The sequence below is a fragment of the Coffea eugenioides genome, chromosome 5 (assembly GCF_003713205.1).
Source record: "Coffea eugenioides isolate CCC68of chromosome 5, Ceug_1.0, whole genome shotgun sequence".
In the NCBI taxonomy this organism is placed as follows: Eukaryota; Viridiplantae; Streptophyta; class Magnoliopsida; order Gentianales; family Rubiaceae; genus Coffea; species Coffea eugenioides.
Window position 1 is genome coordinate 29385129 of NC_040039.1, and position 25849 is coordinate 29410977.

General features: G+C 39.3%; 3 non-coding genes and 11 pseudogenes across 3 annotated transcripts; all 14 read right to left on the minus strand.

Annotated features, from left to right (window-relative positions):
• Window positions 1-3217: 3217 nt before the first annotated feature.
• On the minus strand, window positions 3218-3336 carry LOC113772717. Its single transcript, XR_003468674.1, has one exon. It is a non-coding gene; the product is annotated as a 5S ribosomal RNA (ribosomal RNA).
• A 395-nt stretch (window positions 3337-3731) lies between these two features.
• LOC113772651 lies at window positions 3732-3850 on the minus strand (annotated as a pseudogene).
• Window positions 3851-4829: 979 nt separating this feature from the next.
• Window positions 4830-4962, minus strand: LOC113772675 (annotated as a pseudogene).
• A 412-nt stretch (window positions 4963-5374) lies between these two features.
• On the minus strand, window positions 5375-5494 carry LOC113772696 (annotated as a pseudogene).
• A 424-nt stretch (window positions 5495-5918) lies between these two features.
• On the minus strand, window positions 5919-6037 carry LOC113772719. Its single transcript, XR_003468676.1, has one exon. It is a non-coding gene; the product is annotated as a 5S ribosomal RNA (ribosomal RNA).
• A 4650-nt stretch (window positions 6038-10687) lies between these two features.
• Window positions 10688-10806, minus strand: LOC113772640 (annotated as a pseudogene).
• A 412-nt stretch (window positions 10807-11218) lies between these two features.
• Window positions 11219-11338, minus strand: LOC113772664 (annotated as a pseudogene).
• A 424-nt stretch (window positions 11339-11762) lies between these two features.
• On the minus strand, window positions 11763-11881 carry LOC113772610. Its single transcript, XR_003468581.1, has one exon. It is a non-coding gene; the product is annotated as a 5S ribosomal RNA (ribosomal RNA).
• Window positions 11882-13611: 1730 nt separating this feature from the next.
• Window positions 13612-13731, minus strand: LOC113772686 (annotated as a pseudogene).
• Window positions 13732-14155: 424 nt separating this feature from the next.
• LOC113772731 lies at window positions 14156-14274 on the minus strand (annotated as a pseudogene).
• A 1221-nt stretch (window positions 14275-15495) lies between these two features.
• LOC113772628 lies at window positions 15496-15628 on the minus strand (annotated as a pseudogene).
• A 412-nt stretch (window positions 15629-16040) lies between these two features.
• LOC113772707 lies at window positions 16041-16160 on the minus strand (annotated as a pseudogene).
• A 424-nt stretch (window positions 16161-16584) lies between these two features.
• Window positions 16585-16703, minus strand: LOC113772616 (annotated as a pseudogene).
• Window positions 16704-17917: 1214 nt separating this feature from the next.
• LOC113772742 lies at window positions 17918-18036 on the minus strand (annotated as a pseudogene).
• Between the last annotated feature and the right edge of the window lie 7813 nt (window positions 18037-25849).

Consider the following 25849-nt stretch of genomic DNA (forward strand, 5'->3'; position numbering starts at 1 on the left):
TTTGGACTCCGAACCCGGAGTATAACCTGAAAGTGACCAGTAAAGGCACTACATCTTTTGGTGAGTGCTTTCAAATACCGAATTGGACTTGATACTTGAACTTGATACGTGGCCAATATGATTACATGTTATATACGTGAATTGTTAGGGCAAGAGTGTACTTTATCGCACTTGCCCTTATGTGATATATACTTGTTTATTGTTGCAATTGACTCGATATACTTGTTTATGATGCGCGCACTTCCTAGAATTCCAGAAACCCTGCGGCGAGTTATTTAAGTCGAGCCGGCAAGGGCTTGGTCGATTGGGTAACGAACCCTGGGTCTCTTGTTTTGTCGAATGGAGTGATATCTCCTCGACTAATCGGTATACTCGAGTATTACTACCCGTGTTTCTTGAGGATTTTGGGCCCAGCTGGGGGTTTGAACGGTGGACGGAGAGTCGTTTAAGTGGTGTTCTACTGGATTGGTTCCTTTACTTGAAAGTTAACGGAGTGTCAACTACTACGTGATCAAGCTCCTGATGATGAATGGAAGTTGGCTCCTGAGAGCCATCCGTATCCTTATGCCTTGGAATGATTATTGCTTATTGGATTATTGTTTATTTTGAAAAACTTTTACACTCGCTCATTTTGAGATTGCTACTTGACGTGTTATTGCTCACCTTTATGAACTCTTCATACTCGTTACTTTGCTATATCGAAAACTTGTACTTATAAATAATGGTCAATTTGCTATTTGGAACCTCACTGGGCTTTTAGCTCATTCCACTCCATTTGTTTTCCTTTCAGGGGTACGAGCGAGGCGTGAGATATGTAAAGACTAGCGTAGACTAGTTGTTTTGACTTTTGACTTGTACTCGCGCTATTACTCGAATAGAATGTTTTGTATCTGGATTGTATACACTTTGAACCAGTTTGGGTATATTGAGGTTTTGTATCTTGATTGTGCGTCAATGTAAATTATAAGCTGGAATTGCGATGTTATTTATGGTCTATGGATGTATGCATGTGATACGAGTGAGAGAGTCCTGGCGAGAGCTGGGCAGGCGGTCCGCCGAACCCTTTGGTACGCCTTAGGGGGAGGTGGGGTCGTCACACTAACGCTAGTTGTGGCCCTTTGTTCCGATTTCTAGTGAGAGCTTATAGACATGTTCTAGTCCAACGCTAGACCCTTAGGAACCCTTCACACGCTGGATCATGTTTATGTGACTACACTGCATTTTCATGCATATTTTTCACTTTCTATGGTTTTTTTATCATTTTTGCATAACATCCCCCCTTATACGTATATTCCTTACCCCATGTTCCCCCTTATATGTATATCCCTTATCCCATATTATTTTTATTCCCTATCCCTATGTGTGAGACATAACATTAGACTTGCATTTCATATAAGGAAAACTAGAGATAGGTTAGTACATTTGCTTGATTAGATTAGAAAATACCCCTCAAATATGGGATATGGACGAGTTTGGCTTTCTAGCCTTAGCACGCTCGTGTTCCCTCTATAAAAGGAAAAATTAAAGTCACGAATTTTAGCTCCCCGCATCCTTTATGATGCATTCCTTTAGATCATGTATTCGTATATAATTATTTTTCTTTTTCTTTTCTTTGAGTCTCATATTTTTGCACAATTCGTGACTTCTTCGAAAGTTTACTTTTGGGCGTCGCAATTAATGTGATTTGCATCAAATAACTTCGAAGAGATATTCTGACCCTGATAATTAGGTCTAGGTTTGCATCCAAGTAAATACCTCCAAAAATGTGATAAATTTTTAGGTTAAATTAAGAAAACTTTTTGACTAAATTACACAACTAGCTTTGGCTAGGTTGAAAGGGTGCCTGGGATTTTATTCTGACCTTCCTTTTCTTCAAATGTGATTCCCGATCCTTTTTCTCTTAGCTTTCGCAGACTTGGAGTCGTTAAAAAGAGTTTTTCCTACCTTTCCTTTAAAAATTACTTTTAGGTGACTTGGTACACCTTTACTCAATACCAAATGGCAACTCCTATTTTTTTTTAAATACCCTTTTTAACTATTTTTTGGGGCCCAAACCGTCGCACTTATTAAACCCCATTTTAGGCCCATCATTTTCTTTATTCATTTACTAAAAAATCAAAAACACATTTTTTTAATCAAATAAATCAAAATTCATTTTTATAACTCTTTTTTTTTAAAATGGGGCGCTATAGTTTGGCGACTCCACTGGGGACTTAGAGGGTCCGAGCATTTGATTTAGTCAATCTTTTTCATCTTTTAATCTTTTTATATATCACATTTGGAGGTATTGGATCGAGTCTCAGCAAAGCAAGTGGAATCTAGCTCCTGAGAGCTCCCGTATCCTTATTGAGTGTGTTTATTGTTAATTGTGAATTTCTTGAACTTTATAGCTTTATTTCCTGTATAAGTGTTATTGTTACTTGAACTATGTGTTTGCATTTTTTTCTTGGCCCCACTGAGCGTTCGCTCACCCCATTAGTTTGTTTTCCTTAATAGGAGCTCGGAATGGAAAGATTTTTGGAGAAGCTGACTTGATTACCTTTTTAGTAGAATTTTGGATGTAATCGATTATTCGTCTTATGGTGGTTGTATTTTTAGGAAAAATTGATGTACTTTTGGTAACTTATGAAGTATGATTTGAATGTTTAATTAAGGAAGCGACTTTTCCTTACTTCGACTTTTATTATTAGTTGTTTATCCTTAAGTTTGAATTGGATTCGTATCGAGTCCTGGCGAGAGTTAGGCAGGCATTCCGCTAATACCCTTGAGTCCGTCCTAGGGAGAAGTGGGGGTGTCACAACTACACCGTCATGTAAAGCAATGTGGCTTTTCTAGACCGAAATTTATTTTAAGTGTCAATTCAAGCTTTTTCTTGATATCTTTTTATTTTTTTACTTTTATATATTTTTTCCTTACTGATTTATACCCCCTTTTTTTCCCTCATTACGCAACTTTCAATTATCATGAAATTAATCCTGCACGCTTGCATTGACTGGCACCTTATTTATCCTGCACGCTTCCGGTTATACATTTGCACAGACAACTTTGAGCGATAACTCGGGTTTTGATCGAGTTGTACCATTCTTGATTTGCCTCGCCTTTAGATCCGCCTTCATGCTTCAATAATAGGCAAAATATGAAGCAAACGTTCCGACGGAGCTAAATTACTATGGGATATAGAACGAAGAGGAAAATTAGGTTTTGAAACAAAAAGGGAGGGGTGCAATACGAGGACTTCCTAGGGGGTCACCCATCCTAGTGCTACTTTCGTCCAAGAATGCTTAACTTCAGAGTTCTGATGGGATCCGGTGTATTAGTGCAGGTATGATCGCACCCGCCATGTTCCTTTCGTGTTATTCTACTAAGTAACCCCGTTTTGTAAAGCAATGTGGGTTATCTAGAGCGGATTTCATTTTATGCGTCAATTCAAGCATTTTCTTCTTATCCTTTTATCTATTTACTTTTATATTTGCACCATGTTTGTTTTCCCTCATCGCACAACTTTTAATTATTATGAAATTAATCCTTCGCGGTTGCGCTTATACCTTTGCACTGATAATTTTGAGCGACCACCCGGGCTTTGATCGAACTGTACCAATCCTGATTTGTCTCGTCTTAGATCCGCCTTCATGCTTCGATAAGAAACAAAATATGAAGCAATCGTTCCGACGTGCTAAATTATTCTGGGATAAAAAACAAAGAGGAAAATTGGATTTCGAAACAAAAAGAGAGAGGTGCAACACGAGGATTTCCCCGAGGGTCACCCATCCTAGTATTACTCTCGTCCAAGCATGCTTAATTTTAGAGTTCTGATGGGATCCGGTGCATTAGTGCCTGTATGATCGCTTTATTCTTTTAAACTGCCTCATCTTGTGAAGTGATGTGGTTTTTCTAGACCGAACTTCATTTTAAGCATCAATTCAAGCATTTTTTTCTTATCATTTTATTTATTTAGTTTCATTTTTTTTTCTTACGGATTTGAGCCTTGTTTTTTTTCACTCATTGCCCAACACTCAATTATCATTGAATTAATCTTTCCCGCTTGCGCTTATACATTTGACCCAACAACTTTGAGCGAGGATCCGAGGTTTGCTCGAGCTGTACCGTTCCTGATTTGTCTCGCCTTTTGATCCACCTTCATCCTTCGATAAGAAGCAAAATATGAAGAAATCGTTCGGACAGAGCTAAATTGCTATGGGATAAAGAACGAAAAGAAAAATTGGGTTTCTGAGCAAAAGGGAAGGGGTGCTACTCTTATCTATCCTAGTACTACTCTCATCCAAGAACGCTTAACTTTCGAGTTCTTATAGGATCCGGTGCAATAGTATCGGTATGATCGCACCAGCCATGTTACTTTCACTTTATTCTTTTAAATTACATCATCATGTAAAGCAATGTGGCTTTTCTATACTGAAATTTATTTTAAGTGTCAATTCAAGATTTTTCTTGATGTCCTTTAATTTAATTTATTTTTTAAATTTTTCCCTTACTGATTTATACCCCGTTTTTTACAATCATTGCGCAACTCTCAATTATCATGAAATTAATCCTCCATGCTTGCACTGACTTGCATCTTATTTTTACCATCATCGCGCAACTCTCAATTATCATGAAATTAATCCTGCACGCTTCCGGTCATACATTTGCACCGACAACTTTGAGCGATGACTCGGGCTTTGATCGAGTTGAACCATTCCTGATTTGTCTCGCCTTTAGATCCGCCTTCATGCTTCAATAGTAGGCAAAATATGAAGCAAACGTTCCGACGGAGCTAAATTACTATGGATATAGAGCAAAGAGGAAAAATTAGGTTTCGAAACAAAAAAGGATAGGTGCAATACGAGGACTTCCTAGGGGGTCACCCATCTTAGTGCTACTCTCGCCCAAGAATGCTAAACTTCTGAGTTCTTCTTAGGGACTTCCTAGGGGATCCGGTGCATTAGTGCCGGTATGATCGCAACCGCCATGTTCCTTTCGCGTTATTCTGCTAAGTAACCCCGTTTTGTGAAACAAAGTGGCTTATCAAGACCAAATTTCATTTTATGCGTCAATTCAAGTATTTTCTTCTTATCCTTTTATCTATTTACTTTAATAATTTTTTATTAATGATTTGCACGTTGTTTTGTTTCCCTCATCGCGCAACTCTCAATTATATTGAAATTAATACTTGACGCTTGTGCTTACACGTTTGCGCCGACAACTTTGAGCGATGACTCGGGTTTTGATCGAGCCATATCGTTCCTGATTTGTCTCACCTATGGATTTGCTTTCATGCATCTATAAGAAGCAAAATATGAAGCAATCGTTCCGATGGAGCTAAATTAATATGGGATAAAGAACGAGGTGGAAAATTGGGTTTCGAAACAAAAAGGGAGGGGTGCAACACGAGAACTTCCCGGAGTGCTCGCCCATCCTAGTGTTACTCTCGCCCAAAAATGCTTAATTTCGGAGTTCTGATGGGATGCGGTGCATTAGTGCCGGTATGATCGCACCTGCCATGTTCCTTTCGCATTATTCTTCTAATTAACCTGGTCCTGTTAAGCAATGTGGCTTATCTAGACCGGACTTCGTTTTATGCGTCAATTTAAGCATTTTCTTCTTTTCCTTTTATGTATTTACTTTTATATATTTTTTGTAATGATTTGCATCATGTTTTTTTACCTCATCGCATAACTCATCGCGTAACTCTCGATTATCTCGAAATCAATCCTTCAAACTTGCGCTTATACATTTGTGCCGACAACTTTGAGTGACGACTCGAGTTTTGATAGAGCCGTACCGTTCCTGATTTGTCTCGTCTTTACATCCGAATTCATGCCTTGACAAGAAGCAAACTATGAAACCATCGTTCCGACGGAGCTAAATTACTATGGGATGAAGAACGAAGAGAAAAATTGGGTTTTGGAAACAAAAAGGGAAGGGTGCGACACGAGGACTTCCCAGGGAGTCAGCCATCCAAGTGTTACTCTCGCCCAAGCACGCTTAACTTTGGAGTTCTGATGGGATCCGGCGCATTAGTGCCGGTATGATCGCAGACACCATGTTCCTTTCGCTTTATTCTTTTAAACTACCCCATCCTGCGAAGTAATGTGGCTTTTCTAGACCGGATTTCATTTTAAGCGTCAATTCAAGCATTTTCTTCATCTCATTTTATCCATTTACATTTATTTATTTTTTTCTTTCTGATTTGGACTTTGTTTGTTTTCGCTCATCGCGCAACTCTCAATTATCATGAAATTAATCCTTCACGGTTACACATATATATTTGCACCGACAATTTTCAGCGACCACCCGAAATTTGATTGATCTGTACCATTCCTAATTTGTCTCTCCTTAGATCCACCTTCATGCTTCGATAAGAAACAAAATATGAAACAATCGCTCCAACGGTGGTAAATTACTCTGCATAAAGAACGAAGAGGAAAATTGTGTTTCGAAACAAAATAGGAGGGTGCAACACGAGTATTTGCCCGAGGGACACCCATCCTAGTATTACACTAGTCCAAGCATGCTTAATTTTAGAGTTCTGACACTATACCGTTCCCGATTTGTCTTGCCTTTAGATCCACCTTCATCCTTCGATAAGAAGCAAAATACGAAGAAATCGTTCCAACGAAACTAAATTGCTATGGGATAAAGAACGAAAAGGAAAATTGGGTTTCTGAGCAAAAGGGAAGGGGTGCTACCCTTATCTATCCTAACACTACTCTCATCCAAGAACGCTTAACTTTCGAGTTCTTATAGGATCTGGTGCAATAGTATCGGTATTGTGACACCCCGAATATTAGGAGGTTGTTTGTAAAGAAAATACTATTTCTTTGGATTTGATTTAAAACCTTATTTTGTTTTAAAAGATTAGAAACCCTAATATTTTAATCAAAAACCCTAGTTTGCTTGTGACTAACCGGATTTCTTAAATCCCTCATATTTTAATTGAAACCCTAATTTTAATCACTGGAATTGTAAAATTCCTCACATTTTTCTTAACAATGCCCTTTTTTTGGAAATTATTTATTTATTATAGCCCTACTACCCAGTCATTCCACTATAAGTGTAAATGAACCTAAAAAGTAGGGTTTCACTTTTCGGTTTCAAGATTGGAGCAAATTAGGGTTTTCACATTTTTCCGTAGTGTGCCTATTCGGTACCGAGTAAGGATCAAATTTGGTAGCTAAGAGTGACTTTTGGATGAGGAAATATTATATGATTAGAAGTAATAATAATAAGTTAGTGATTAGAAGTTAAAAACTCAAGTATATGCGATTTTAGGACAAACGGCTTGGACCGACGGGTGTCGCGCGCTACCAATTGAACACACCACTTGATCCCTACTTTATTACCTTAATCTTCTTATTTTATTACAGCTAATTAACCCTCAAAATATCTCATACATCAGCCACAATTGTTGACTTTAAATACCAAGAGAGAGAAGGGAAAAAATGAATGGAATTGGTGGCGACAAGTGGCGGTATTTCATTGGATGGTTGACTAACTACTTTACACCATATTTATCACCAAAAACCAACCTATTTCCTCCATTATTTCTGCATATCAGCCGTGATTTGAGGGAGGAAAAACAAAAGAAAAGGAAACTTCAATCAATCTTGGTTTTAGCTTGAATGAGTGAAAACAAGAAAAACTAAACCGATTAAAGTATGAGTTGTGATCTTGGGAAGCTAGGGGAAACAAAAATTCCAAGAGAAGGTGAAGTATTACTCTTGCAAGCTTCTTTTGTTGAGGTACAAGGTCTAACCCATAGCTTTGGTTCTTTTATTTTTGATTAAGATGTTATATAATTCATGTTTTGGTTAGATTAGTTGTGATACAAGTTGTTGGGATGATTTTAAGGTGATATATGTAAGTTAGGGTTTGATGATTTCTGCCTATATTTGCTATATGGATGATATATGTTGTATCTAAGCTTATATAGGAGGTTGTGGTGGTGGATTGAGGCAAGAAATGAAGAAAGTTTCATTGAATCCCAAAATTCCCAGATTTCTGGAAAATTTCAGCCTTGTTCTGTCCGGTTTTATTGCACCATCTTAGAGGCCGAATTAGGCTTGGAATAAAACATGAAAGTTGTATAGAATGGTATTTTATAGGTGCCTACAAAATTTCAGCTCAATCGGAGCAACGTAGCCAGTGAAAAGACTGAAATACCCCTGCTGCCCTGTTTCTATCCGAACTTGATAATTGCTTCTGTAATTGGTTAATTTGGTTGGGAATACTTCTGATTTGGTTGTTGACGTCTTCTTAATAAATGTAACCTGGTGTCTTAGCTTTCGGTTGGCTTTGGAATCACTTGATTTGGACTGAGGTAGCCCGAGTTATAGCCAAAACACTCGCACCTGTTTTGTACCCTGGAATTGCGTACGTTCTGAATTTTGCTTCTGACCTTGCTTTATCCGTTTTGATAACGTACGAACTGGGTGTTGACCCCTTCATAAGAAATATAGATCTTGGTTTCAGCTTCGAAACGGTATAAAGTTCATCCAAATCCGAGTCCCGTAGCTCCAGTTATGACCAAAACAAGATCGGTTGTCAGAACTGCCTTCGAATTTGGACAGTTCTGACAGGAATGTTTGGACCTATTTTCTTCTGCTCTGTATTGATTCAGCTTTTGGTCCAAACATGAAAGTTATAGCCTTATGTCCTAGCTTTCCAACGCCTTTGGAATTTCTTGATTTGGATTTGTGAGCTGTGAGTTATGGTCCAGCAAACAAACCCTGTTCGTCACCCGAACACGTAAATTTCTGGTACTGTTTTCCATAATTTCGACCTGCTTCCATTCAGATCTAGATTAAGGTGTCTTCATGAGAATTGTATCCCTTCCTCATAGCTTCGAAATGGTGTCTCGCTTCACCTTGATCCGACATTCCTAGCCTAACTTTTGATCAAAACGGTTTGAGATGGCAGATTTGGCCATTTCCGTTTGCCGTTCCGCGCGCGCGCGTGCGCCCATTTTGCCGTTTCCGCACTTGCATGTGCCGATTTTGCCGTTTTGCTTGTTTTGGGCATGTTAGTGGCCGTTTGTGATAATATGTGATGCAATCTTCTATTTCAGACAGTGGTGAGTTAGGCGGAGCCGGTGGGGCCCACTACTAGCGAACACGCACGAAGTGATTTTGTTCTTGTACTACTTTTGTATTTTGAGTAAGTATTCAGGCCGTTTATGTGTATAAACTGCTTATGTGTTTTGATGTGAATAAAAGGGGAACTTAGGCGAGGGTGTACTTTATCACACTCGACCTAAACCCTAGTTTGTACCTATGTTTCTTTATGAGATGTGTATACATGAATTATTTTGGGTTTGAACCCCTTGAGCTTGTAGCTCGGGGTGACGTTTGTGAGTTTTGGGTTTGAACCCCTTGAGCTTGTAGCTCGGGGTGACGTTTGTAAGTTGGGGTTGATCTTCCGACCTAGATGGACTATTCGAGCCGGTCAGGGCTTGGTCGAAACCAGTCCAACTTAGTCTGAGGTCACCAAGTTTGTGAATCCGGTTCACCGAGAATGTGGACCAAGTTTGTGACCCGAGCTTGTGACTCAAGCTCAAGTTTGTGATTTCGTTCGCCCGGGCAAGTTTGTGAGGTGACTGGCCAGTGAGGGTGATAAGGTGTTCGGTGGGTGTACAAGTGGAGTTCTACGGACCTTATTTATGGTCGACGGAGTGTCGACAGGAGATCACGCATGGCAAATGACTTGGCTTTGGAGCCAACCTGTATCCTTCCTTTGTATTGTTACTTTTGCACTCGACTTGACATTTTGTGGAATAGCTGTTTATTTAAATGTGAAATTTTACACTTTTACCCTGTTTACTTACTAAGCTTCTAGCTTACCCCGTTTCCTTTGTTTTCCTTAGCAGGGGACGACGCGGGGAACTTCTTGGCACCTTCACTAGTATAGTTAGGTTTGATTGTAATAGTCGGACAGTTAGGATGTTTGTTTTTTGTTTTGGTGGTTTGTATAAGGACCCTCCATAGGGTCTACCTTCTGCTGGTTGTTATTCTAATGTATTAGAGTGGTTTGACTCGATACTTTTGAAGATGTAAATAGAACTCTTTTGGCGTTAGATATATAGTGAATAGTACGCTTGTGGGTTTATCTAGTTTTATTGTTTTGAAATTTTGAGTCCTGGCGCGAGCTAGGCAGGCGTCCCGCCGATACCCTAGGGTTCGCCCTTGGGAGAAGCGGGGGCGTCACAGGTATGATCGCACCAACCATGTTACATTCGCTTTATTCTTTTAAATTACATCATCATGTAAAGCAATATGGCTTTTCTAGACTAAAATTTATTTGAAGTGTCAATTCCAGCTTTTTCTTAATGTCCTTTAATTTATTTTATTTCTTATATTTTTCCCTTACTGATTTATACCCCATTTTTTTAATCATTGCGCAACTCTCAATTATCATGAAATTAATCCCCCATGCTTGCACTGACTTGCAACTTGTTTTTTTCCCTCATCATGCAACTCTCAATTATCATGAAATTAATCCTGCACGCTTCCGGTTATACATTTGCACCGACAACTTTGAGCGATGGCTCGAGCTTTGATCGAGTTGAACCATTCCTGATTTGTCTCGTCTTTAGATCTGCCTTCATGCTTCAATAGTAGGCAAAACATGAAGCAAACGTTCCGACGGAGCTAAATTACTATGGGATATAGAACGAATTCGAAACAAAAAAAGACGGGTGCAATACGAGGACTTCCTAGGGGGTCACCTACCTTAGTGGCACTCTTGCCCGAGAACGCTTAACTTCTGAGTTCTGATGGGATCCGGTGTATTAGAGCCGGTATGATCGCACCCGCCATGTTCCTTTCGCGTCATTCTGCTAAGTTACCCCGTTTTGTGAAACAATGTGGCTTATCTAGACCTAATTTCATTTTATGCATCAATTCAAGTATTTTCTTCTTATCCTTTTATCTATTTACTTTAATATTTTTTTATTAATGATTTGCACGTTGTTTTGTTTCCCTCATCGCGCAACTCTCAATTATATTGAAGTTAATCTTTGACGCTTGTGCTTACACATTTGTGCTGACAACTTTGAGCGATGACTCGGGTTTTGATCGAGCCGTACCGTTCCTGATTTGTCTCGCCTTTAGATTTGCGTTCATACATCGATAAGAAGCAAAATATGAAGCAATCGTTCCGACGGAGCTAAATTAATATGGGATAAAGAACGAGGTGGAAAATTGGGTTTCGAAACAAAAAGGGAGGGGTGCAACACGAGAACTTCCCGGAGTGCTCGCCCATCCTAGTGTTACTCTCGCCCAAAAACGCTTAATTTCGGAGTTTTGATGGGATCCGGTGCATTAGTGCCGGTATGATCGCACCTGCCATGTTCCTTTCGCATTATTCTTCTAATTAACCTGGTCCTGTTAAGCAATGTGGCTTATCTAGACCGGACTTCATTTTATGCGTCAATTTAAGCATTTTCTTCTTATCCTTTTATCTATTTACTTTTATATATTTTTTGTAATGATTTGCATCATGTTTTTTTACCTCATCGCATAACTCATCGCGCAACTCTCGATTATCTCGAAATCAATCCTTCAAACTTGCGCTTATACATTTGTGCCGACAACTTTGAGTGACGACTCGAGTTTTGATAGAGCCCTACCGTTCCTGATTTGTCTCGTCTTTACATTCGACTTCATGCCTTGACAAGAAGCAAACTATGAAAGCATCGTTCCGACGGAGCTAAATTACTATGGGATGAAGAACGAAGAGAAAAATTGGGTTTTGGAAACAAAAAGAGAAGGGTGCGACACGAGGACTTCCCAGGGAGTCAGCCATCCAAGTGCTACTCTCGCCCAAGCACGCTTAACTTTGGAGTTCTGATGGGATCCGGCGCATTAGTGCCGGTATGATCGCAGACACCATGTTCTTTTCGCTTTATTCTTTTAAACTACCCCATCCTGCGAAGCAATGTGGCTTTTCTAGACCGGATTTCATTTTAAGCGTCAATTCAAGCATTTTCTTCATCTCATTTTATCCATTTACATTTATTTATTTTTTTCTTTCTGATTTGGACTTTGTTTGTTTTCGCTCATCGCGCAACTCTCAATTATCATGAAATTAATCCTTCACGGTTGTACTTATATATTTGCACCGACAATTTTGAGCGACCACCCAAAATTTGATTGATCTGTACCATTCCTGATTTGTCTCGCCTTAGATCCACCTTCATCCTTCGATAAGAAACAAAATATGAAACAATCGCTCCAACGGTGGTAAATTACTCTGCATAAAGAACGAAGAGGAAAATTGTGTTTCGAAACAAAATGGGAGGGTGCAACACGAGTATTTGCCCGAGGGACACCCATCCTAGTATTACACTCGTCCAAGCATGCTTAATTTTAGAGTTCTGACACTATACCGTTCCCGATTTGTCTTGCCTTTAGATCCACCTTCATCCTTCGATAAGAAACAAAATACGAAGAAATCGTTCCAACGAAACTAAATTGCTATGGGATAAAGAACGAAAAGGAAAATTGGGTTTCTGAGCAAAAGGGAAGGGGTGCTACCCTTATCTATCCTAACACTACTCTCATCCAAGAACGCTTAACTTTCGAGTTCTTATAGGATCTGGTGCAGTAGTATCGGTATGATCGCACCAGCCATGTTACATTCGCTTTATTCTTTTAAATTACGTCATCATGTAAAGCAATATGGCTTTTCTAGACTAAAATTTATTTGAAGTGTCAATTCCAGCTTTTTCTTGATGTCTTTTAATTTATTTTATTTTTTATATTTTTCCCTTACTGATTTATACCCCATTTTTTTAATCATTGCGCAACTCTCAATTATTATGAAATTAATCCTCCATGCTTGCACTGACTAGCATCTAGTTTTTTTCCCTCATTATGCAACTCTCAATTATCATGAAATTAATCTTGCACGCTTCCGGTTATACATTTGCACCGACAACTTTGAGCGATGGCTCGGGCTTTGATCGAGTTGAACCTTTCCTGATTTGTCTCGCCTTTAGATCTGCCTTTATGCTTCAATAGTAGGCAAAACATGAAGCAAACGTTCCGACGGAGCTAAATTACTATGGGATATAGAACGAATTCGAAACAAAAAAGGACGGGTGCAATACGAGGACATCCTAATTAGTGCCACTCTTGCCCAAGAACGCTTAACTTCTGAGTTCTGATGGGATCCTGTGTAATAGTGCCGGTATGATCGCACCCGCCATGTTCCTTTCGCGTTATTCTGCTAAGTAACCCCGTTTTGTGAAACAATGTGGCTTATCTAGACCAAATTTCATTTTATTCATCCATTCAAGTATTTTCTTCTTATCCATTTATCTATTTACTTTAATATTTTTTTATTAATGATTTGCAAGTTGTTTTGTTTCCCTCATCGCGCAACTCTCAATTATATTGAAATTAATCCTTGATGCTTGTGCTTACACATTTGCGCCGACAATTTTGAGCGATGACTCGGGTTTTGATCGAGCCGTACCGTTCCTGATTTGTCTCGCATTTAGATTTGCTTTCATGCATCGATAAAAAGAAAAATATGAAGCAATCGTTCCGACAGAGCTAAATTAATATGGGATAAAGAACGAGGTGGAAAATTGGGTTTCGAAACAAAAAGGGAGGGGTGCAACACAAGAACTTCCCGGAGTGCTCGCCCATCCTAGTGTTACTCTCGCCCAAAAACGCTTAATTTCGGAGTTTTGATGGGATCCGGTGCATTAGTGCCGATATGATCGCACCTGCCATGTTTCTTTCGCATTATTCTTCTAATTAACCTGGTCCTGTTAAGCAATGTGGCTTATCTATACCGGACTTCGTTTCATGCATCAGTTTAAGCATTTTCTTCTTATCCTTTTATCTATTTACTTTTATATATTTTTTGTAATGATTTGCATCATGTTTTTTTACCTCATCGCATAACTCATCGCGCAACTCTCGATTATCTCGAAATCAATCCTTCAAACTTGCGCTTATACATTTGTGCTGACAACTTTGAGTGACGACTCGAGTTTTGATAGAGCCCTAGCGTTCCTGATTTGTCTCGTCTTTACATCCGACTTCATGCCTTGACAAGAAGCAAACTATGAAACCATCGTTCCGACGGAGCTAAATTACTATGGGATGAAGAACGAAGAGGAAAATTGGATTTTGGAAACAAAAAGGGAGGGGTGCGACACGAGGATTTCCCAGTGAGTCAGCCATCCAAGTGCTACTCTCGCCCAAGCACGCTTAACTTTGGAGTTCTGATGGGATCTGGCGCATTAGTGCCGGTATGATCGCAGACACCATGATCCTTTCGCTTTATTCTTTTAAACTACCCCATCTTGCGAAGCAATGTGGCTTTTCTAGACCAGATTTCATTTTAAGCGTCAATTCAAGCATTTTCTACATCTCATTTTATCCATTTACATTTTTTTTTCTTTCTGATTAGGACTTTGTTTGTTTTCGCTCATCGCGCAACTCTCAATTATCATGAAATTAATCCTTCACGGTTGCACTTATATATTTGCACCGACAATTTTGAGCGACCACCCGAAATTTGACTGATCTGTACCATTCTTGATTTGTCTCGCCTTAGATCCACCTTCATGCTTCGATAAGAAACAAAATATGAAACAATCGCTCCAAATGTGATAAATTACTCTGCATAAAGAACGAAGAGGAAAATTGTGTTTCGAAACAAAATGGGAGGGTGCAACACGAGTATTTCCCCGATGGACACCCATCCTAGTAGTACTCTCGTCCAAGCATGCTTAATTTTAGAGTTCTGACACTATACCGTTCCCGATTTGTCTTGCCTTTGGATCCACCTTCATCCTTCGAAAAGAAGCAAAATACGAAGAAATCGTTCCGACGAAACTAAATTGCTGTGGGATAAAGAACGAAAAGGAAAATTGGGTTTCTGAGCAAAAGGGAAGGGGTGCTACTCTTATCTATCCTAGTACTACTCTCATCCAAGAACACTTAACTTTCGTGTTCTTATAGGATCCGGTGCAATAGTATCGGTATGATCGCACCAGCCATGTTACTTTCGCTTTATTCTTTTAAATTACATCATCATGTAAAGCAATGTGGCTTTTCTATACTGAAATTTATTTTAAGTGTCGATTCAAGATTTTTCTTGATCTCCTTTAATTTATTTTATTTGTTATATTTTTCCCTTACTGATTTATACCCCGTTTTTTTTCAATCATTGTGCAACTCTCAATTATCATGAAATTAATCCTCCATGCTTGCACTGACTTGCATCTTATTTTTTCCCTCATCGTGCAACTCTCAATTATCATGAAATTAATCCTGCACGCTTCCGGTTATACATTTGCTCCGACAACTTTGAGCGATGACTCGGGCTTTGATCGAGTTGTACCATTCCTGATTTGTCTCGCCTTTAGATCCGCCTTCATGCTTCAATAGTAGGCAAAATATGAAGCAAACATTCTGACGGAGATAAATTACTATGGATATAGAACGAAGAGGAAAAATTAGGTTTCGAAACAAAAAAGGACAGGTGCAATACGAGGAATTCCTAGGGGGTCACCCATCTTGGTGCTACTCTCGCCCAAGAACGCTAAACTTCTGAGTTCTTCCTAGGGACTTCCTAGGGGATCCGGTGCATTAGTTCCGGTATGATCGCACCCGCCAGGTTCCTTTCGCGTTATTCTGCTAAGTAAACCCGTTTTGTGAAACAAAGTGGCTTATCAAGACCAAATTTCATTTTAGGCGTCAATTCAAGTATTTTCTTCTTATCCTTTTATCTATTTACTTTAATATTTTTTTATCAATGATTTGCACGTTGTTTTGTTTCCCTCATCGCGCAACTCTCAATTATATTGAAATTAATCCTTGACGCTTGTGCTTACACATTTGCGCCGACAACTTTGAGCGATGACTCGGGTTTTGATCGAGCCATATCGTTCCTGATTTGTCTCGCCTATAGATTTGCTTTCATGCATCGATAAGAAGCAAAATATGAAGAAATCGTTCCGACGGAGCTAAATTAATATGGGATAAAGAACGAGGTGGAAAATTGGGTTTCGAAACAAAAAGAGAGGGGTGCAACACGAGAACTTCCCGGAGTGCTCGCCCATCCTAGTGTTACTCTCGCCCAAAAACGCTTAATTTCGGAGTTTTGATGGGAACCGGTGCATTAGTGCCGGAATGATCGCACCTGCCATGTTCCTTTCGCATTATTCTTCTAATTAACCTGGTCTTGTTAAGCAATGTGGCTTATCTAGACCGGACTTCGTTTTATGCGTCAATTTAAGCATTTTCTTCTTATCCTTTTATCTATTTACATTTATATATTTTTTGTAATGATTTGCATCATGTTTTTTTACCTCATCGCATAACTCATCACGCAACTCTCGATTATCTCGAAATCAATACTTCAAACTTTCGCTTATACATTTGTGCCGACAACTTTGAGTGACGACTCTAGTTTTGATAGAGCCCTACCGTTCCTGATTTGTCTCGTCTTTACATTGGACTTCATGCCTTGACAAGAAGCAAACTATGAAACCATCGTTCCGACGGAGCTAAATTACTATGGGATGAAGAACGAAGAGAAAAATTGGGTTTTGGAATCAAAAAGGGAAGGGTGCGACACGAGGACTTCCTAGGGAGTCAGCCATCCAAGTGCTACTCTCGCCCAAGCACGCTTAACTTTGGAGTTCTGATGGGATCCGGCGCATTAGTGCCGGTATGATCGTAGACACCATGTTCCTTTCGCTTTATTCTTTTAAACTACCCCATCCTGCAAAGCCATGTAGCTTTTCTAGACCGGATTTCATTTTAAGCGTCAATTCAAGCATTTTCTTCATCTCATTTTATCCATTTACATTTATTTATTTTTTATCTTTCTGATTTGGACTTTGTTTGTTTTCGCTCATCGCGCAACTCTCAATTATCATGATATTAATCCTTCACGGTTGCACTTATATATTTGCACCGACAATTTTGAGCGACCACCCGAAATTTGATGGATCAGTACCATTCCTGATTTGTCTCGCATTAGATCCACCGTCATGCTTTGGTAAGAAACAAAATATGAAACAATGGCTCCAACGGTGGTAAATTACTCTGCATGAAGAATGAAGGGGAAAATTGTGTTTCGAAACAAAATGGGAGGGTGCAACACGAGTATTTCCCCGAGGGACACCCATCCTAGTATTACTCTCGTCCAAGCATGCTTAATTTTAGAGTTCTGACACTATACCGTTCCCGATTTGTCTTGCCTTTAGATCCACCTTCATCCTTCGATAAGAGGCAGAATACGAAGAAATCGTTCCGACGAAACTAAATTGCCATGGGATAAAGAACGAAAAGGAAAATTGGGTTTCTGAGCAAAAGGGAAGGGGTGCTACCCTTATCTATCCTAATACTACTCTCATCCAAGAACGCTTAACTTTCGACTTCTTATAGGATCTGGTGCAATAGTATCGGTATGATCGCACCAGCCATGTTACTTTCGCTTTACTCTTTTAAATTACATCATCATGTAAAGCAATGTGGCTTTTCTAGACTAAAATTTATTTTAAGTGTCAATTCAAGCTTTTTCTTGATGTCCTTTAATTTATTTTAATTTTTATATTTTTCCCTTACTGATTTATAGCCCGATTTTTTCAATCATTGCGTAATTCTCAATTATCATGAAATTAATCCTCCATGCTTGCACTGACTTGCATCTTGTTTTTTTCCCTCATCACGTAACTCTCAATTATCATGAAATTAATCCTGCACGCTTCCGGATATACATTTGCACCGACAACTTTGAGCGATGACTCGGGCTTTGATCGAGTTGAACCATTCCTGATTGGTCTCGCCTTTAGATCCGCCTTCATGCTTCAATAGTAGGTAAAATATGATGCAAAGGTTCCGACGGAGCTAAATTACTATGGGATATAGAACGAATTCGAAACAAAAAAGGACGGGTGCAATACGAGAACTTCCTTGGGGGTCATCCACCTTAGTTCCACTCCCGCCCAAGAACTCTTAACTTCTGAGTTCAGATGGGATCCGGTGTATTAGTGCCGGTATGATCGCACCCGCCATGTACCTCTCGCGTTATTCTGCTAACTAACCCCGTTTTGTGAAACAATGTGGCTTATCTAGACCAAATTTCATTTTATGCGTTAATTCAAGTATTTTCTTCTTATCCTTTTATCTATTTACTTCAATATTTTTTTATTAATGATTTGCACGTTGTTTTGTTTCCCTCATCGCGCAACTCTTAGCTATATTGAAATTAATCCTTGACGCTTGTGCTTACACATTTGCACCGACAACTTTGAGCGATGACTCGGGTTTTGATCGAACCGTACCGTTTCTGATTTGTCTCGCCTTTAGATTTGCTTTCATGCATCGATAAGAAGCAAAATATGAAGCAATCGTTCCGACGGAGCTAAATTAATATGGGATAGAGAACGAAGTGGAAAATTGGGTTTCGAAACCAAAAGGGAGGGGTGCAACACGGGAACTTCCCAGGGTGCTCGCCCATCCTAGTGTTACTCTCGCCCAAAACTGTGACAGCCCCACCTCCCCCTAAGGCGAACCAGAGGGTTCGGCGGGCCGCTTGCCCAGCTCTCGCCGGGACTCAGTCGTTCACTACATTCCTCAAACAGATTACAAGATAAAACTCACATATTACAATATAAATCTCCAATATACATCAAATTCTCCAATAATTACATGTCATAAGCGAAGCGGAAACGATTTCCAACTATACATAAAATGATTCCACATCCAAACGGTACAAAACATAGGCCATCCAGACATGTGAATAAGCACAACAAGACCTTCCTTCGCTTTGAGCCCTGTGGAGGGGAATAAAACATTTTTGGGGTGAGCTAGAAGCTCAGCGAGTAACCAGTAAAATCAAAAATCAAATATATTTCACAATGTTGCATTTCGATCATTTCGATGATGTCATGATTCAGAGATCAAATGTTCGTTTAGTGCTCTCGTGAGCCAGGGAAATCATAGCACTTGAACACCCAACGCTCAAATACATCATTTAACATTAACATTAACATTAGGAGGGAGCCCCTTTTTGAGCTCCAGAGCCATTTGCTCCATCATGTCACGAGCTCACGAAAATGGTGGAGACGTTGGTGTCCAGCACAAGACTTTCCCAGAACTCATTGAAGCCAAATCATGTCATGAATTCACATGCAAGCACGCATGAGATGCAATCGAGTACATAATGCAAGAAACATTTCACAAGTACTTTGGAAACAGTTTAGGGTCACTCACCTCCACGGCTCAGAAATCATCCATCATATAACATTGCCTTGCTCAAATCCAAGTCTTAGATCACAAACTCAATGCAATCAAGTCCTGTCAAAGTTCGGACAGCACTTCCCCTGAATTTGCTTACTTTTCCAGCCATCATGGCTTCATTATTTCCTCATCCAGTCCCAAAGGTACACACACACAACAACAAGTTCATCCAATAGCCATTCAGCAAGCTCCAAGTAGTCCTAGTACAAGTCAAGCTAGGGAAAAGTCCGGAAATGAAAGTTAAGCTCAAAACCAGAAAAATAGTTTTGACGTTATTTTGCGGTAATGGTTCCAAAGGCGCTACGATTGACGGATGAAGGTGCAAGATATACCTTTTCGAAGCTAAGAGACAGGGGCACAATATTGTAGAAGGTCACTCAACCCAGTTTCGAGTGTAACCAGGTCAAAAATGCAAGATACCATACCAGATTCACAAAAACAGATTCACAGAACGCATTCTAGCGGAAACATCATAAAGCAGGAATTCCAAGTCCAAATCCAGAAATTCCTAAACCAGATGAAAGCTAAGAAACAGGGATAAATTTCATCAGAAGGCCTCAACAACCAATTCGGAAGCAATTCCAGCCAAAACAACCAATTACAGGCGCAATTCTTGCATTCGGGTAAAACCAGAACAGCAATAGTAATTTCGACTTATCTCATTCTACACTACTCCGATTGACCTGAAATTTTGTAGGCACCTCTAAAATGTCATTCCCTACAACTTTCATGTTTTAATCCAAGGCCAATTCGGCCTCTATATAGGATCTAAAAATTCGGGCAGAATGCTCCCTCAAGAACCCTAATTTTCTGAAATTTCTTCCAAAACAGAAATTGATTGCAATTGTCCACTTTTTCCACCTTCCAGCTTCATTACATAACATTTCCAATCATGATACATGACCACACAATCATTCTTATATTAAAACAGAAAAATCCCCAAAAATAATAAAACTTCATCATTTCAATCACAAATCAAGAAATAATCCATAAACTTGCATCTCATACTACCACTAAGCATGATTTAAGCATCAATTAAAGAAGGAGGGTGGTTCTTCACAACTCACCTTAGAAACAAGAGAGAGAGAGCTAGTGGTCACCTTAACTTTCCAAATAACTTCACCAATCACCTCAAAATCACTACTTGAAGGTGTTTTATGGAGCAATTTCAAATTTAACCGGTTGAAGTTGAAGATTGAGCAAGGTTGTAGACCAAAATTGTGGAGAGTTTTCTTCCCTTTGAGCTTGCAAGAAGTCGGCCAAGAAGGAGGAATAAATGGTGAGTTTTTGGTCAATTTTGATATTAATTTGGTAAAGGCATGAATAGTGTAGTCAAAGTCCAAGACTTAATCTTATGGTGACACTTGTCACCTTTAGGTTTAAAACTTATCTCTTTTTCTCTCCAATACAAATATCTTTACACTTTGTAAAATAATATCACTTAATACAAAATTCCAACAAGTTGTCAAAAATATAATGCATTTACCGCACTAGCGGGTCCCACGTCCAAAATACGCTTTTAATTTCTCAAAAACTAACCGATACTAGAAAAATCATTTTCAAACTATCTTTGCTCATAAACTTTATCTGGGGAATTTTTCTAATAAAGAAAATGTAGAAAAGGAGGGCGATTAAATAAAATAAACCCTAGAAAATTAGAAAATTTTCGGGTTCTCACACTCATTCTTTTCGGGGCGTCACAAACTCCCATCCTTAAAAGAATGTCGTCCTCGACATTCTCTCTTGTACCAATTAAGTCAAGACATCCCGCAAATATCTCTCAAGCATTCCAAGCAGACACTAAGAGTCAAATCAAACCCACAGTCCGGCATCCTAAACTTCAAGCCTAGGATACACTACACAGATCTGAAGCCTAAGCTCTGATACCAACTGTGACAGCCCCACCTCCCCCTAAGGCGAACCAGAGGGTTCGGCGGGCCGCCTGCCCAGCTCTCGCCGGGACTCAGTCGTTCACTACATTCCTCAAACAGATTACAAGATAAAACTCACATATTACAATATAAATCTCCAATATACATCAAATTCTCCAATAATTACATGTCATAAGCGAAGCGAAAACGATTTCCAACTATACATAAAATGATTCCACATCCAAACGGTACAAAACATAGGCCATCCAGACATGTGAATAAGCACAACAAGACCTTCCTTCGCTTTGAGCCCTGTGGAGGGGAATAAAACATTTTTGGGGTGAGCTAGAAGCTCAGCGAGTAACCAGTAAAATCAAAAATCAAATATATTTCACAATGTTGCATTTCGATCATTTCGATGATGTCATGATTCAGAGATCAAATGTTCGTTTAGTGCTCTCGTGAGCCAGGGAAATCATAGCACTTGAACACCCAACGCTCAAATACATCATTTAACATTAACATTAACATTAGGAGGGAGCCCCTTTTTGAGCTCCAGAGCCATTTGCTCCATCATGTCACGAGCTCACGAAAATGGTGGAGACGTTGGTGTCCAGCACAAGACTTTCCCAGAACTCATTGAAGCCAAATCATGTCATGAATTCACATGCAAGCACGCATGAGATGCAATCGAGTACATAATGCAAGAAACATTTCACAAGTACTTTGGAAACAGTTTAGGGTCACTCACCTCCACGGCTCAGAAATCATCCATCATATAACATTGCCTTGCTCAAATCCAAGTCTTAGATCACAAACTCAATGCAATCAAGTCCTGTCAAAGTTCGGACAGCACTTCCCCTGAATTTGCTTACTTTTCCAGCCATCATGGCTTCATTATTTCCTCATCCAGTCCCAAAGGTACACACACACAACAACAAGTTCATCCAATAGCCATTCAGCAAGCTCCAAGTAGTCCTAGTACAAGTCAAGCTAGGGAAAAGTCCGGAAATGAAAGTTAAGCTCAAAACCAGAAAAATAGTTTTGACGTTATTTTGCGGTAATGGTTCCAAAGGCGCTACGATTGACGGATGAAGGTGCAAGATATACCTTTTCGAAGCTAAGAGACAGGGGCACAATATTGTAGAAGGTCACTCAACCCAGTTTCGAGTGTAACCAGGTCAAAAATGCAAGATACCATACCAGATTCACAAAAACAGATTCACAGAACGCATTCTAGCGGAAACATCATAAAGCAGGAATTCCAAGTCCAAATCCAGAAATTCCTAAACCAGATGAAAGCTAAGAAACAGGGATAAATTTCATCAGAAGGCCTCAACAACCAATTCGGAAGCAATTCCAGCCAAAACAACCAATTACAGGCGCAATTCTTGCATTCGGGTAAAACCAGAACAGCAATAGTAATTTCGACTTATCTCATTCTACACTACTCCGATTGACCTGAAATTTTGTAGGCACCTCTAAAATGTCATTCCCTACAACTTTCATGTTTTAATCCAAGGCCAATTCGGCCTCTATATAGGATCTAAAAATTCGGGCAGAATGCTCCCTCAAGAACCCTAATTTTCTGAAATTTCTTCCAAAACAGAAATTGATTGCAATTGTCCACTTTTTCCACCTTCCAGCTTCATTACATAACATTTCCAATCATGATACATGACCACACAATCATTCTTATATTAAAACAGAAAAATCCCCAAAAATAATAAAACTTCATCATTTCAATCACAAATCAAGAAATAATCCATAAACTTGCATCTCATACTACCACTAAGCATGATTTAAGCATCAATTAAAGAAGGAGGGTGGTTCTTCACAACTCACCTTAGAAACAAGAGAGAGAGAGCTAGTGGTCACCTTAACTTTCCAAATAACTTCACCAATCACCTCAAAATCACTACTTGAAGGTGTTTTATGGAGCAATTTCAAATTTAACCGGTTGAAGTTGAAGATTGAGCAAGGTTGTAGACCAAAATTGTGGAGAGTTTTCTTCCCTTTGAGCTTGTAAGAAGTCGGCCAAGAAGAAGGAATAAATGGTGAGTTTTTGGTCAATTTTGATATTAATTTGGTAAAGGCATGAATAGTGTAGTCAAAGTCCAAGACTTAATCTTATGGTGACACTTGTCACCTTTAGGTTTAAAACTTATCTTTTTGTCTCTCCAATACAAATATCTTAACACTTTGTAAAATAATATCACTTAATACAAAATTCCAACAAGTTGTCAAAAATATAATGCATTTACCGCACTAGCCGGTCCCACGTCCAAAATACGCTTTTAATTTCTGAAAAACTAACCGATACTAGAAAAATCATTTTCAAACTATCTTTGCTCATAAACTTTATCTGGGGAATTTTTCTAATAAAGAAAATGTAGAAAAGGCGGGCGATTAAATAAAATAAACCCTAGAAAATTAGAAAATTTTCGGTTTCTCACACTCATTCTTTTCGGGGCGTCACAAACTCCCCTCCTTAAAAGAATGTCGTCCTCGACATTCCCTCTTGTACCAATCAAGTCAAGACATCCCGTAAAAATCTCTCAAGCATTCCAAGCAGACACTAAGAGTCAAATCAAACCCACAGTCCGGTATCCTAAACTTCAAGCCTAGGATACACTACAGAGATCTGAAGCCTAAGCTCTGATACCAACTGTGTAAGCCCCACCTCCCCCTAAGGCGAACCAGAGGGTTCGGCGGGCCGCCTGCCCAGCTCTCGCCGGGACTCAGTCGTTCACTACATTCCTCAAACAGATTACAAGATAAAACTCACATATTACAATATAAATCTCCAATATACATCAAATTTTCCAATAATTACATGTCATAAGCGAAGCTGAAACGATTTCCAACTATACATAAAATGATTCCACATCCAAACGGTACAAAACATAGGCCATCCAGACATGTGAATAAGCACAACAAGACCTTCCTTCGCTTTGAGCCCTGTGGAGGGGAATAAAACATTTTTGGGGTGAGCTAGAAGCTCAGCGAGTAACCAGTAAAATCAGAAATCAAATATATTTCACAATGTTGCATTTCGATCATTTCGATGCTGTCATGATTCAGAGATCAAATGTTCGTTTAGTGCTCTCGTGAGCCAGGGAAATCATAGCACTTGAACACCCAACGCTCAAATAGATCATTTAACATTAACATTGACATTAGGAGGGAGCCCCTTTTTGAGCTCCGGAGCCATTTGCTCCATCATGTCACGAACTCACGAAAATGGTGGAGACGTTGGTGTCCAGCACAAGACTTTCCCAGAACTCATTGAAGCCAAATCATGTCATGAATTCACATGCAAGCACGCATGAGATGCAATCGAGTACATAATGCAAGAAACATTTCACAAGTACTTTGGAAATAGTTTAGGGTCACTCACCTCCACGGCTCAGAAATCATCCATCATATAACATTGCCTTGCTCAAATCCAAGTCTTAGATCACAAACTCAATGCAATCAAGTCCTTTCAAAGTTCGGACAGCACTTCCCCTGAATTTGCTTACTTTTCCAGCCATCATGGCTTCATTATTTCCTCATCCAGTCCCAAAGGTACACACACACAACAACAAGTTCATCCAATAGCCATTCAGCTAGCTCCAAGTAGTCCTAGTACAAGTCAAGCTACGGAAAAGTCCGGAAATGAAAGTTAAGCTCAAAACCAGAAAAACAGTTTCGACGTTATTTTGCGGTAATGGTACCAAAGGCGCTACGATTGTCGGATGAAGGTGCAAGATATACCGTTTCGAAGCTAAGAGACAGGGGTACAATATTGTATGAGGTCACTCAACCCAGTTTCGAGTGTAACCAGGTCAAAAATGCAAGATACCATACCAGAATCACAAAAACAGATTCACAGAACGCATTCTAGCGGAAACATCATAAAGCAGGCATTCCAAGTCCAAATCCAGAAATTCCAAAACCAGCTGAAATCTAAGAAACAGGGATAAATTTCACCAGAAGGCCTCAACAACCAATTCGGAAGCAATTCCAGCCAAAACAACCAATTACAGGCGCAATTCTTGCATTCGGGTAAAACCAGAATAGCAATAGTAATTTCGACTTATGTCATTCTACACTACTCCGATTGACCTGAAATTTTGTAGGCACCTCTAAAATATCATTCCCTACAACTTTCATGTTTTAAGTCAAGGCCAATTCGGCCTCTATCTAGGAGCTAAAAATTCGGGCAGAATGCTCCCTCAAGAACCCTAATTTTCTGAAATTTCTTCCAAAACAGAAATTGATTGCAATTGTCCACTTTTTCCACCTTCAGCTTCATTACATAACATTTCCAATCATCATAAATGACCACACAATCATTCTTATATTAAAACAGAAAAATCCCCAAAAATAATAAAACTTCATTATTTCAACCACAAATCAAGAAATAATCCATAAACTTGCATCTCATATTACCACTAAGCATGATTTAAGCATCAATTAAAGAAGGAGGGTGGTTCTTCACAACTCACCTTAGAAACAAGAGAGAGAGAGCTAGTGGTCACCTTAACTTTCCAAATAACTTCACCAATCACCTCAAAATCACTACTTGAAGGTGTTTCATGGAGCAATTTCAAATTTAACCGGTTGAAGTTGAAGATTGAGCAAGGTTGTAGACCAAAATTGTGGAGAGTTTTCTTCCCTTTGAGCTTGCAAGAAGTCGGCCAAGAAGGAGGAATAAATGGTGAG